The sequence below is a fragment of the Aulostomus chinensis genome, chromosome 17, assembly GCF_037954235.1.
Source record: "Aulostomus chinensis isolate RoL2024-O1b breed Wild chromosome 17, RoL_Achi_v1.0, whole genome shotgun sequence".
In the NCBI taxonomy this organism is placed as follows: Eukaryota; Metazoa; Chordata; class Actinopteri; order Syngnathiformes; family Aulostomidae; genus Aulostomus; species Aulostomus chinensis.
In genome coordinates this window covers 12,058,027-12,068,840 of record NC_141336.1, presented here as the reverse complement: position 1 = coordinate 12,068,840, position 10,814 = coordinate 12,058,027, and the positions used below count along the sequence as shown (strand labels likewise).

General features: G+C 41.7%; 1 protein-coding gene across 2 annotated transcripts in view; it reads left to right on the top strand.

Moving 5' to 3' along the window:
- The first annotated feature begins 8,466 nt into the window (after positions 1–8,466).
- slc7a14a (solute carrier family 7 member 14a) overlaps positions 8,467–10,814 on the top strand; it is a 31,145-nt gene continuing 28,797 nt past the window's right edge. Inside the window, exon 1 of one of the 2 annotated variants that reach the window (XM_086182256.1) lies at positions 8,467–8,604. The gene's annotated coding sequence lies outside the window, so the exon portion shown is untranslated. Of the gene's footprint in view, positions 8,605–8,928; positions 9,004–10,814 lie in introns of those variants that run through there. The other variant, XM_086182257.1, reaches the window with a different exon arrangement.

Genomic DNA, 10,814 nt, shown 5'->3' with positions numbered 1-10,814 from the left:
GATTCAGAGGTGCTGATCCTCAACCTAGCTGCTTCATACTTGTCTATGAACCGATAAAGTTGGAACTAAAGGTCCCTGGAAGAAGCTCCCTCTGGAAACAAATGCAACTTCTTCATGAGGGACTTGAGTAGAACTCCTGCTTTGGCTGTTCAGATATTGGATGACCCCGTGCCCTCGCAGCAATATCCCCCAAGAAGCCATAAGTCTGCTCCAAATCCTCAAAACATATGCAGACTGGATGGCATTATCCCCAGTCCCCCTCTAAGATCATCGTGAGAGGGAGAAGCTGGTCAATTGTTCCACGCCATTTTTTTCTCTTTAATTCATAGTACAGCTATGTACAGAACCCTCCTGTCCAGCACCTTAGAGCACGCTTTCCAAGGAAGGTTGAGTAATGTGATGTCTCTGTAATGGCACACACCCTCTGGCTGGAGGGGAACCACCACCCAGGGTCTGCCACCCCCCACCCCCCAGGCTTGCCACAGACTTCCATGCAATGTGATTATTACGACTATATTATGATTATTTTGGATATATGATCAATCTTATAGTATAAGAATATTATACAATTTCAGAATTCTTGCATGGATAAACAAGTGGATTCAAATAATTTTAAATGTATTCAGCACCAACACACATGAAATATACATACACATAAAATACGTATCACACACAAATGTACACATTTGAATCTCTTTAATTACTCACTCCCAGAATGATTTGCTGAGAAATCGTCAACATCCGTCTGAAAATGAGGCCGGTTTTCCTGCTTGCTAAAGATTCACGGGGAATTCATCAGGCAGCTGTGAACTCATTTCAGACTTTTATTCTCTTACTTTCTGTCAGAGCCGTATTTGAAGCAGAACGCAGAGTATGAGAATAGATCTGAGATGTCCTCATCTGGGAAATGTCTTTTGTACATTTCCCAGGGAAGTGGTTCCCAGGAAAATGTACAAATTACATCGATAGTGTGTGTGTGTTCGTGATGGGGAATGATGTGAAGCAAAATTAAAGTGAGAAGAATGTGAAACAGGGAAACTGCAAAGAGAAAAATCGGTTTATCTCCCGCAGTATCAGCTCTGGATTATATATAGGGTTGAGTGCAAATTGTGTGAGCACGTATATACTTGCATGTTAGCATCTGTGGGAAACTAATCTGCAGTAATCCTTATTCAACCCATTGAGCTTGTTCATCCAGCCACTGAGAGGAGAAAAAAAAAATGAGAAGACAAGAGAGACAAAGATGCTAACTTTGTCATACTCTCTATTTTGACCTTCATCTCTCTTTAACAATCTTTCTGCCTTTCTAAAATTTTATAGAAAAAAAGAACTTTGTACTTTCCTCTTGGCTGAGGTCTGACTATATTGATTGCTCTTTCCATATAGCAGAAGCACTGTATACTGTCACTTAGCTCCAGCATTCACATTTGAAACTGAAAAAGCTCTCTGTCTCTCACTCTCTCTGTCTCTCACTCTCTCTCTCACACACACACACACACACACACACACGTGTAAATTGGTTGGGTCTAACATACAGTGTTAGTAGAAGCTCTTTATTGCTCTATGTTCTTGCTCTCTCTCCCTTTGTGTACATGCGTGTGCGTGTGTGTGTGCGTGTGTGTGTGTTTGTGTGTGTGTGTTTGTGTGTGTGTGTGTGTGTGTGTGTTGCTGCACAAACGCTAATGATCCCATCCATTCAATGAACACCTGTGGGAATGGCTCACCTCAAAAGAGCAGCAGAGGATGATGGGATATCACCTGCCGAGCCTCAAAGAGAATCCAGAAGCCATGGCATTAACTCACAGCACTGCCAATTAGCAGTCTGAGTCTCCCTGGGTTCTACCTTTAACTGTCTACGTCTCCCTTAAACTTCACATTGGCACATACCAGTAAGACCATATGTAGCATGCAGAATGAAGTTTTTTTTCTCGTTTCCAAACACAGAAACTGTCAATGTAACAACAAATTCAATAGATCTAATAGTTTCATAATGCATGTAGCTGGATAGTACATGTGCATATTTCTGGGATATGAAGCTGAACCTGAGTATTAATGCAGGACCCATTGAAGTATTGCCATGTACTAACTCTGACAGGGAAGTCATGTTTTCAGTGGCATTTTTCATGTCTTAGGCTGAATTCCATCAAAGATGGTTGAGAGGTGTAGCTTTAGCTAAGGAAATAGCCATTAAATTGTGTACAGATTCACGTTACAGAGAAAAATTTTGAAAATGTAGGGTCTTAGCTGTATCTTCCTTCCTAGGGCCCTTTTGGACCTGATGTCATTGCATTCACCTTGATGGAATTATGCACTCTCCAAGTTCCTTCTAGTTTGTCCATCCATCCATCCATTTTCTACCACTTATCCTGTAAAGGGTTGCGGGGGGCTGGAGCCTATCCCAGCAGCCTTCGGGCGAGAGGTGGGGTTCAGCCTGGACAGGTCACCAGTCCATCTCAGGGCCAACACATAGAGACAGACAACCATTCACACTCACAGTCACACCTACGGTCAATTTAGAGTATCAATCAGCCTCGTCCTCTCTTGATGTCTTTGGACTGTGGGAGGAAGCTGGAGTACCAGAGAAAACCCACACAGGAACAGGGAGAACATGCAGACTCCACACAGAGAGACCCCTCAAGCCAAGACTCAAACCCGGAACCGTCTTGCTGCTCCCCTCAAGTTTGTGTTGTACAAGTTTAGCTTGGATCAAATTATTGTGTCTGCTCAGAAAGTTGAAACAACAGCATCAACAGTTAATATATTGTTAAATTTTCTTGTGGCTGTAATATGTACTATATTGCAGAGAAAATATCTGAAACACAGAAAATACCCCATTTTATGCCATCTGTCTCTCTCTCTCTCCCTCTCTATCTATCTGTCTGTCTGTCTGTCTATCTATCTATCTATCTGTCTATCTATCTGTCTATCTATCTATCTATCTATCTATCTATCTATCTATCTGTCTATCTATCTATCTATCTATCTGTCTATCTATCTATCTATCTATCTATCTATCTATCTATCTATCTATCTATCTGTCTGTCTATCTATCTATCTATCTATCTATCTATCTGTCTGTCTATCTATCTATCTATCTATCTGTCTATCTATCTATCTATCTATCTATCTATCTATCTATCTATCTGTCTATCTATCTGTCTCTCTATCTCACTCCATATCTATGTATGTCAAGATAAAGATTAGCTAGATATAGACAAGACATGACGATAAAGACTTCCAATTTCACCTGGATCTTCAACTGGTGAATCAGATTCTGGTACATATTTCTCCAAGTCAAAGAGGTAAAATAACAAAACCTTCAGACTGTTGTGAAATCCACTCGGCCCCGAAGGTGAATATAACGCCGCATGTAGAGGGGCAGATGGACACCAAGACATTGTGGAATGTTCTTGAAGAGAACACAACCAATCTTTCCTAACTCTGACATTTTCTCTGCCTCTCCCTGTTTATTGGCCCTTCCCCTCTCTATCCTCTTTTATTTTTCTGTCTCGGGTGCTTTCCTTTCTTCTGTAAAAAAGCTCCCCCTCTGTCAGCTCTCAGTGGTGATGGAGGGTGTAGCAGAGAGAGAGAGATGGAAGTCTACATCTGGAGATTGCATTGAATAATACATGCCTGTTAAAGCAGAGCTGGGGAGGCTGACATGGATGGAGGAGAGACTGTTGAGCAGGATACAGAGTTTTGGTGATGTGTGACTAAGGAACATTTATGACAATGACATGTAAACAAGCAGGTTTGTTACATGAGAGGCAACATTCTGTAAATCTATCAGATTTATACAGACATCTAGTAGTTAATATATTATTAACTGTGTACGCACACATATCCCTACACATGCTTAGGAAATGCTTATGGTTAAAGGAACACGTTGACTTTTGGTGAAACACTTATTTTCCATCATTTTTTGCGACAGAGAGGAAAGTAGATGCCCCTCGCTCGTCTCTTTGTTCGTTCACCGTGCGGCTGACTGCTGGTGAGCTTAGCTGCTATGAATTTTAGCGGTGTGGGTGCAGCAGGGGTGTAGGAGTGAGAGACAGATACATACCTGGAACTACTTTCATGACCAGGCGCATTGATTTGACACGGCGCCTCAAAAGCTCAAACGTAACTGCTTCTTCTAATTATAGCTGAGTTTGTAATAGCGGATGAGGAGGATTACTCCTGGGCAAACAAAGACCCTGGACCTGATTTATTTGAACTGGAATTCATGTAGAGTAGGAACTGTGGGCTTTGGAAGCTGAGAAGTGGGGAACTAGTTTAGGAATGTATCTGATAAAATAAAATCTCATAAATTAAAAAAAAAAATTACCCTAGTTTTATAGGCAAAGAAGTTTTGGAAAAAAAATGTCTAAGTCTTTTGAGATGGTTCGCCCCACCACAAATGTTTTTACAGTTAAGTTTACTAAAAGATAACCAAGCGGTGGAGGTCTGGAGATCTATTGTTCATGCAGCAGAGGAGAGAAGGCTATCCATCTACTTATCAGACACTAAAAATGACTTCCCAAAAATGTTGGCAAGTTCCTTTAAAGCCTGATGCCCAATATGAGGTAGAGGTATTGATGACACTCCAATCAGACATAGGGGAGAGCAAGACGTGTATGTGTGTCCATTCCAGATATGAAGGGTCACCCCTGCCCTGTAGCCCACTGACCTCATCTGACAGTGGTGAATAATGTGTGCTGGCACTTAGGTCTCACAGCTGAGGGCACGGTAATCGTGTCATATCACACACACACACACACACACACACACACACACACACACACACACACACACACACACACACACACACACACACACACACAAGAACTCCCAGTACTCACTGAGCAACTGAACAGCAGGGTAGCTGACATTTAGCAATGGAGGGAAAATGCTGTGAGTGTGAGCTGAAAAAGGAAGCAGCCATGGTGGTATCAAACATTAGATTGCAAAGCAGAAGCAGAGTGGAAGCACAGCAAGTCACAGACAAACATGTAGTGAAGAGTTTGATGTTGATCATTAAAACAGATTCAAGTCCTGTAAAGGGTTTCTGGAGCTGAAAATTGATGCCTGTATAAGAGAAGAACATGACTTTGCGTCCTCCCATCTAAGTGTTATTTTCTTACTCTACAGGATCAGGTACATATATTGAACTAACACGTCTATATTACTGTTGAACAAAAAAAAAATCCACATAACGCAGCTGGTATTTGAAATATGGCAGCAAAGACACAAATATTCTCATTTAACAGGTAAAGAGTTCGCTTAAATGGAGGTGAGGAATATGCAATGCAACAACAGAACCCTGCTTTGCCTGTAGAGTTTGATTGGATCATGAGCCACAACTTCGCACTGGACCAAACTCATTTTCATAGAAGACCACTCCTGATTCTGCATATTCAAATACATTGATCAAGTGACAACTTGACATCTCCTGTCGATCTTGCACGGTGCAGTCAGGTCAGTGCCAGCCCGAGCCTTTAGGGGGCCCTAAGCATAATTTGATTTCGCCCCCCCAACATCATCATCACCACGCCGAGTAAACTGTGCTTGACGATCATTGACACAAATGTCACACTATAGTGTTACACTATCAAGTATTAATGCAGATGGATTATGAACTATTATAATTAAAACAAAAAAACAACAACAACAAAAAAACACTCGATTGGGGGCCCCATGGCAAGCATCTGCTGAGGTCACTTATGCCTCAGGCCGGCCCTGAGTCAGGTTGCCCTCTCTTTATAGAAAATGGATCCAATCCAATGACTTCACGTTAATCGTCAGATCTCTTCTGGATCATTTTGATCTTGAAGTTCTCTGACAACAACAGGAGATACATGTTGAACTATTTGTAAGGCTTGGCCGAGACTGAGAGGAGGTGAATGCGACAGCATCAGCACATCATCAAATCCTAGCAACACTACTATTTGCATTATATTACATTTCCTGCTTATTTAGTAGGGATGGATGCAAATTCAAAGGAAAAATTACCCAGCATTTTCAAAAATGCATTCATCACATTATTTTTAGCTACTTTCCAAAGCCTGTACCTAGAAGGGCCTTTCGAAGCGTAAGTCATATGGGTCATGGGTATTCCAGTTTTCTCCTCATTTCTCACTTGCAGCAAAGATGGCTGGCAACACCCACAGCTCTACTGGGATGAAGCATGTGGAAAAGAGAACCGGATAAAACATTGGATGCCTGGCCTCATTCATTCAAAGTGGCTCAGTGGCGCATGAGGCAAAAAAAAAAAAAAAAAAAAAGGAAACCCAAACGCTCATGCTTAGGACAAGAGCGCAAGCTCACCAGAGACCCTCCACCAGCTGAGCCTTCTAACGGTCAATCACCTTGAATAGCAATAAATGATCTAATCATATGACTGTTCTAGACTTTGGAAATGTTGGACCAAGTAATGATAGGCAAATAATTTTGTGGGGGTTGTGAAGCTCAGAAAGTTTATAGCAGTGGAATTCTAGAGGGACAAGACTTTTTGGGAAACATGTGACAGCTGATGCCAAGCTTCAACCACTGAAATCCTGAAGAAGAGCATTAATTTTTCACTAATAATGTTGACAACACACCAAGACGCGAATGCACATCCCCTGTCTCTATCTTTCTAAAGTTAAGTAGAATTAATCAATGTTTTCTACACACACACGCATACAGAACTGTACATAAAAAGATTATCAATGGTAAATAACATTCCCATTTGCTTAATATTTGATCAGCATCGAGTCAATAATACATCAGCATGCCTTTACTTGACTTTCACTGCTGCTGCTTTCACAAGTGAGTGATAACAGAGTTCGTGTGTGTGTGTGTGTGTGTGTGTGTGTGTGTCTGTGTGTGGGTGTGGGGGGCATTAAAAACAAATCTGCTGCACCAAGACACCCTCGAGTCACTCTGGAAAATGTCACACATGCCATCTCAGTTTGTCTGATGTGCCCTTTGTGACCTTTACCATCCACTACGCAGCAGGGAGGAAATGTTACTGCTGCAGCTCCTTGTGTCACTTTTACAACCTATTAATTGCGTCCAAGACCGAAACAATTACCAAATGACATGCTAGGGTGGGAGAGAATCTCTTCATATGAAACAGTGATAAAGACGAAGCTCTATCTGAGACTTTCCTACTGTGGTGACAGTGGACTATAAACAAGCTGAATTATGTAGAGAGTGTGCTGAAATCACATTATTAATTGAAGAAGCAGTGGGTGTGTGGGATTTAAAGGAATCGTTTGGCAGATTTTATTCGCAAATGTTTTAATCAATTGAATTAATCATAAGAAGCTTCATCCTCCAGACTCGCCCGTGCCACATCAGTACTGGCATAAAACATTTAAATCTTCAAGATTTCTTAGTTCGCTCCTTCTCTTGTCCATATTTCTTTCATGATAGTTGTTTCTTTTGTTTTTTTGCACCTAGTATTCTATCTGAGCTGCACGCAAAGCGTTCTGCTACAGTACGATTTGCTTTTTCTGCATGCAAATCTGTTTCTGTAACTGGTAAATATGACCATACACACCGACAATCTGATGTGGCGACCGCAGCGATGGGAATCCCAGGATTTATGAGCAAAAATGCCGGATGTAGATGAGACACAAGAGGAACTGATGGAGGAGATTTAAACTCTTTTCTTGTGTCTGATCTGAACTCCTTTCATAAAACAAGCGTCATAAATTGGATACTTGTTTTCTCGCAAACAGACCGGCCAAAGTAGTGCAAATCCTTATCAAAATCATTATCATGATATATTTTAGTATCGTTTTGGAAAGGCAGCAAATTGAAGGCAGCAAGAGACAACTGCAAAGGACAGAACAGGGAAATTTGCTTTTGTTCAGGATTTATATTCTATTATGTAATAATAAAAAGATGTGTTCCTTATTTGTTTATCTATAAATTGTCAGAAAAGTCATCAAATTCACATAAAATTCCTAGTAACAAAGACAGTTTTCAATTTTTCCAGCAGAAGGATCGGACCCAATTCATGAAATGTTCTTCAGTAAAAGATACGTTCTTTTGCAGGCCAGGATTTAAAAGAAAAAAGTCCTAGTCAATAGCGATGTTTCCGGGCAATCACCCATGTTTGCGAAGATCTTAATTGTCACTAGAGGTACAGGATCCATGCCAGGAGTTACAAATAGCCAGAAGGTTCGACTAAATTAATACGGTGTGATGGAACCAGACTGTAAGAACAAATTAATGCGAGATAATATTTCATGAATGAGGCCATTTGAGCTTTGCATTTACGGTTACATAACAAACAGAAAGGTAGGCTGCTGAGGTAATCTTGTGGACGGGATTGAGGGAAATAACAGGGTGGGACGGGACGTGTCCGGTCAGCTTGGCCTGGTCTTGCCGGTCGAGGAAACAATCCAGATGAAAAATACACCACGTCGGCGGTCACATGTCGTGCAGCGGACTCGTGAATGATTTAAAGCTTTTTACATCATCAGCCTCTCCCTCCCTCCTCCCTCCCTCCCTCCCTCCCTCCTGCGCTGTCTCCCGCTGATGCACCACCACGCAGCCCGGAGATGCTGCTGCTGATGCTGGTGACCGACTGCAGCATCAGACATGGGCATCCTTTCATCCCGGCGTGCCACAGTGAGTGCTTTCTCCCCACCTTACACTTCTTCTCGTCCTCTCTTATCTCCAACATCTCTTTCCTCTCACCCTTTATCACTCCCCCTCCTACTCTTCTTTTGTTGTCTTCCTTTGTGTAGTTTTTTTCATGAGCGATGGCGCAGAACGTGTCGGAAATTCTCCTAAAGGGGATGTTTGGTGACTCCGCGGAGTGAGCAGATAAATGGTCCTTCGCTATATCCGTAACTCAGTGATTCTCTGAGTGATTTAGAAGAACGGTGAGAGTGTATAGGGCGTCGATTCTTGCACCGGACCGGGGTTGCTGCAGGCTCCGTTGGAGGGTCGAGAGTAACAGGAAGAGACAGAGGGGCGGATGGGACCCGGCTGAAGGAGGATGGGACGCTCGATGTGTTTTTGCATGTGAGAGCATCATCTAATATGACCGACGATGTAGAGCTATCGATTTATAGATTTATCTTGTTATTCATCAATCTATCAAAATCGAATGTACTTCATGATGGCACTAGTGTGTGTGTGTGTGTGCGTGTGTGTGCGTGTGTGTGTGTGTGTGCGTGTGTGTGTGTGTGCGTGTGCGTGTGTGTGTGTGTGTCAGCCTCTGAAAGCCTCAAGCTTTGGAACTGGGCTAATCCCTAATGACATGGACGGATCTGTCTCTCTCGCTCTCTTCCTCTATCTGCCATAAGGTCTCTCTTTTTTCACCTTTGGTCCTTTTTTTTCTCTCTTCCTCATCTTCCTCCTCCTCTTCCTCCTCCTCCTCCTCCTCCCTCATGTTGTGATGATGACGTGCTGTCCATGGTGCTGAAAACAGTCACCAGCAGATCAGCTCGCTAGTACACTGAAGTTTGATGCTTTGATTGCTCTGTCAGACTTCAACAGGTGTCCATCACTACACCTGAAAACATGAATTTCACTCAATTCTCTCTCTAGATGTGTGCTGCGTTTCAATGCTAAGGTTGGGTTTTTGTTGGTTTTAAGGAGAATGGCGTTCTCTACAGCAGCTGAATTAATACCTGGTTTTTAAAGGCACAGAAATCATATTAATATTTTCATGATGGGTCATTCACTGGTTTATGCATTCTGAAGCAATATACTGAAATAAAGCAAAGACAATGGGAAGGTTTGTGCATGAAGCAAGACTATGTACTACTACTACTATTACTAATACCACTAATAATTATTATTATTATATCCCTATACATTGAGTCTCCTCCTACAAGTGTGTCATTATATGTTTTGTTAACACCTCAGTCAGATGAAGGTTGAGGTTTGCTGCATTTTTATCCATCTTTGTCAAATAGGCTGTCAGGTATAAGTTGTCGAAGTAGAAGTGATTAATTTAGGGTTTAAGTGTACTTTTTAATTTGTATATCACCTGTCAAGACAGAAGTTCAAATAGTGCTTTGAGAGACAAAACATAAATGCATAAATGCAAAAACATGAATAAATAATGCTTCCTTGTTTACACACGTAATTCAGTACAGGTTTATTCATTCAGAGCAAACTAATTGTAGATGTTATCTTCAATATAGTAAATCTATTTCAGATGCCTTCTTCATGAATCATCCTTTAGCGAGGGCTTGGACACAGCAATGAGGAAAAACTCACTGCTCATCTGTTTTGTTTTGTTTTGTTTTTTTTGTCAGTCTAAGTTGCTGAAGGAAGACTTCCACGTCTGTATGAAAAGACAATGAAAATAATGAAGAGGAGGGTCGAGAAAAAAAAGAAGTAGGATTACATAATAGGCAAATTTAGCAACTGCAGTTTGTCTGTCTGTATATTCCTCACACACAAACACTCTCACACACACTCAGACATGCAGAGTCCCCAAGACATCCAGGTCGTGCATCAGAGGACAGAGTCACATGTAGGGCCCACACCACCAGAGAGGCTTGAGGTGTTGTTGAGGGCACTTCAGGAGTGACAGTGGGCATCGTGCAAGACTGCCTTTTCACCAGGGCTTTCTTTTATTCAAAGAGAATATTTTCACATCATGGATGCGATCTTTATCCATATCTGGTGTTTTTCCACAACATATATTTAACTTTTCCTATGCCTAATCACATTTCCAGTGACGTAGCAGTGGGCTAATATGCACAATATCCAGGACCCAAATAAAGACGAGGCACAAGTCAATTGGTCAGAGGTGCTAAAAAAAACCAACCCTCTTTATCTGTATTCATAGTGTAGGTTTATTGTGCTTGCTGGGAAAC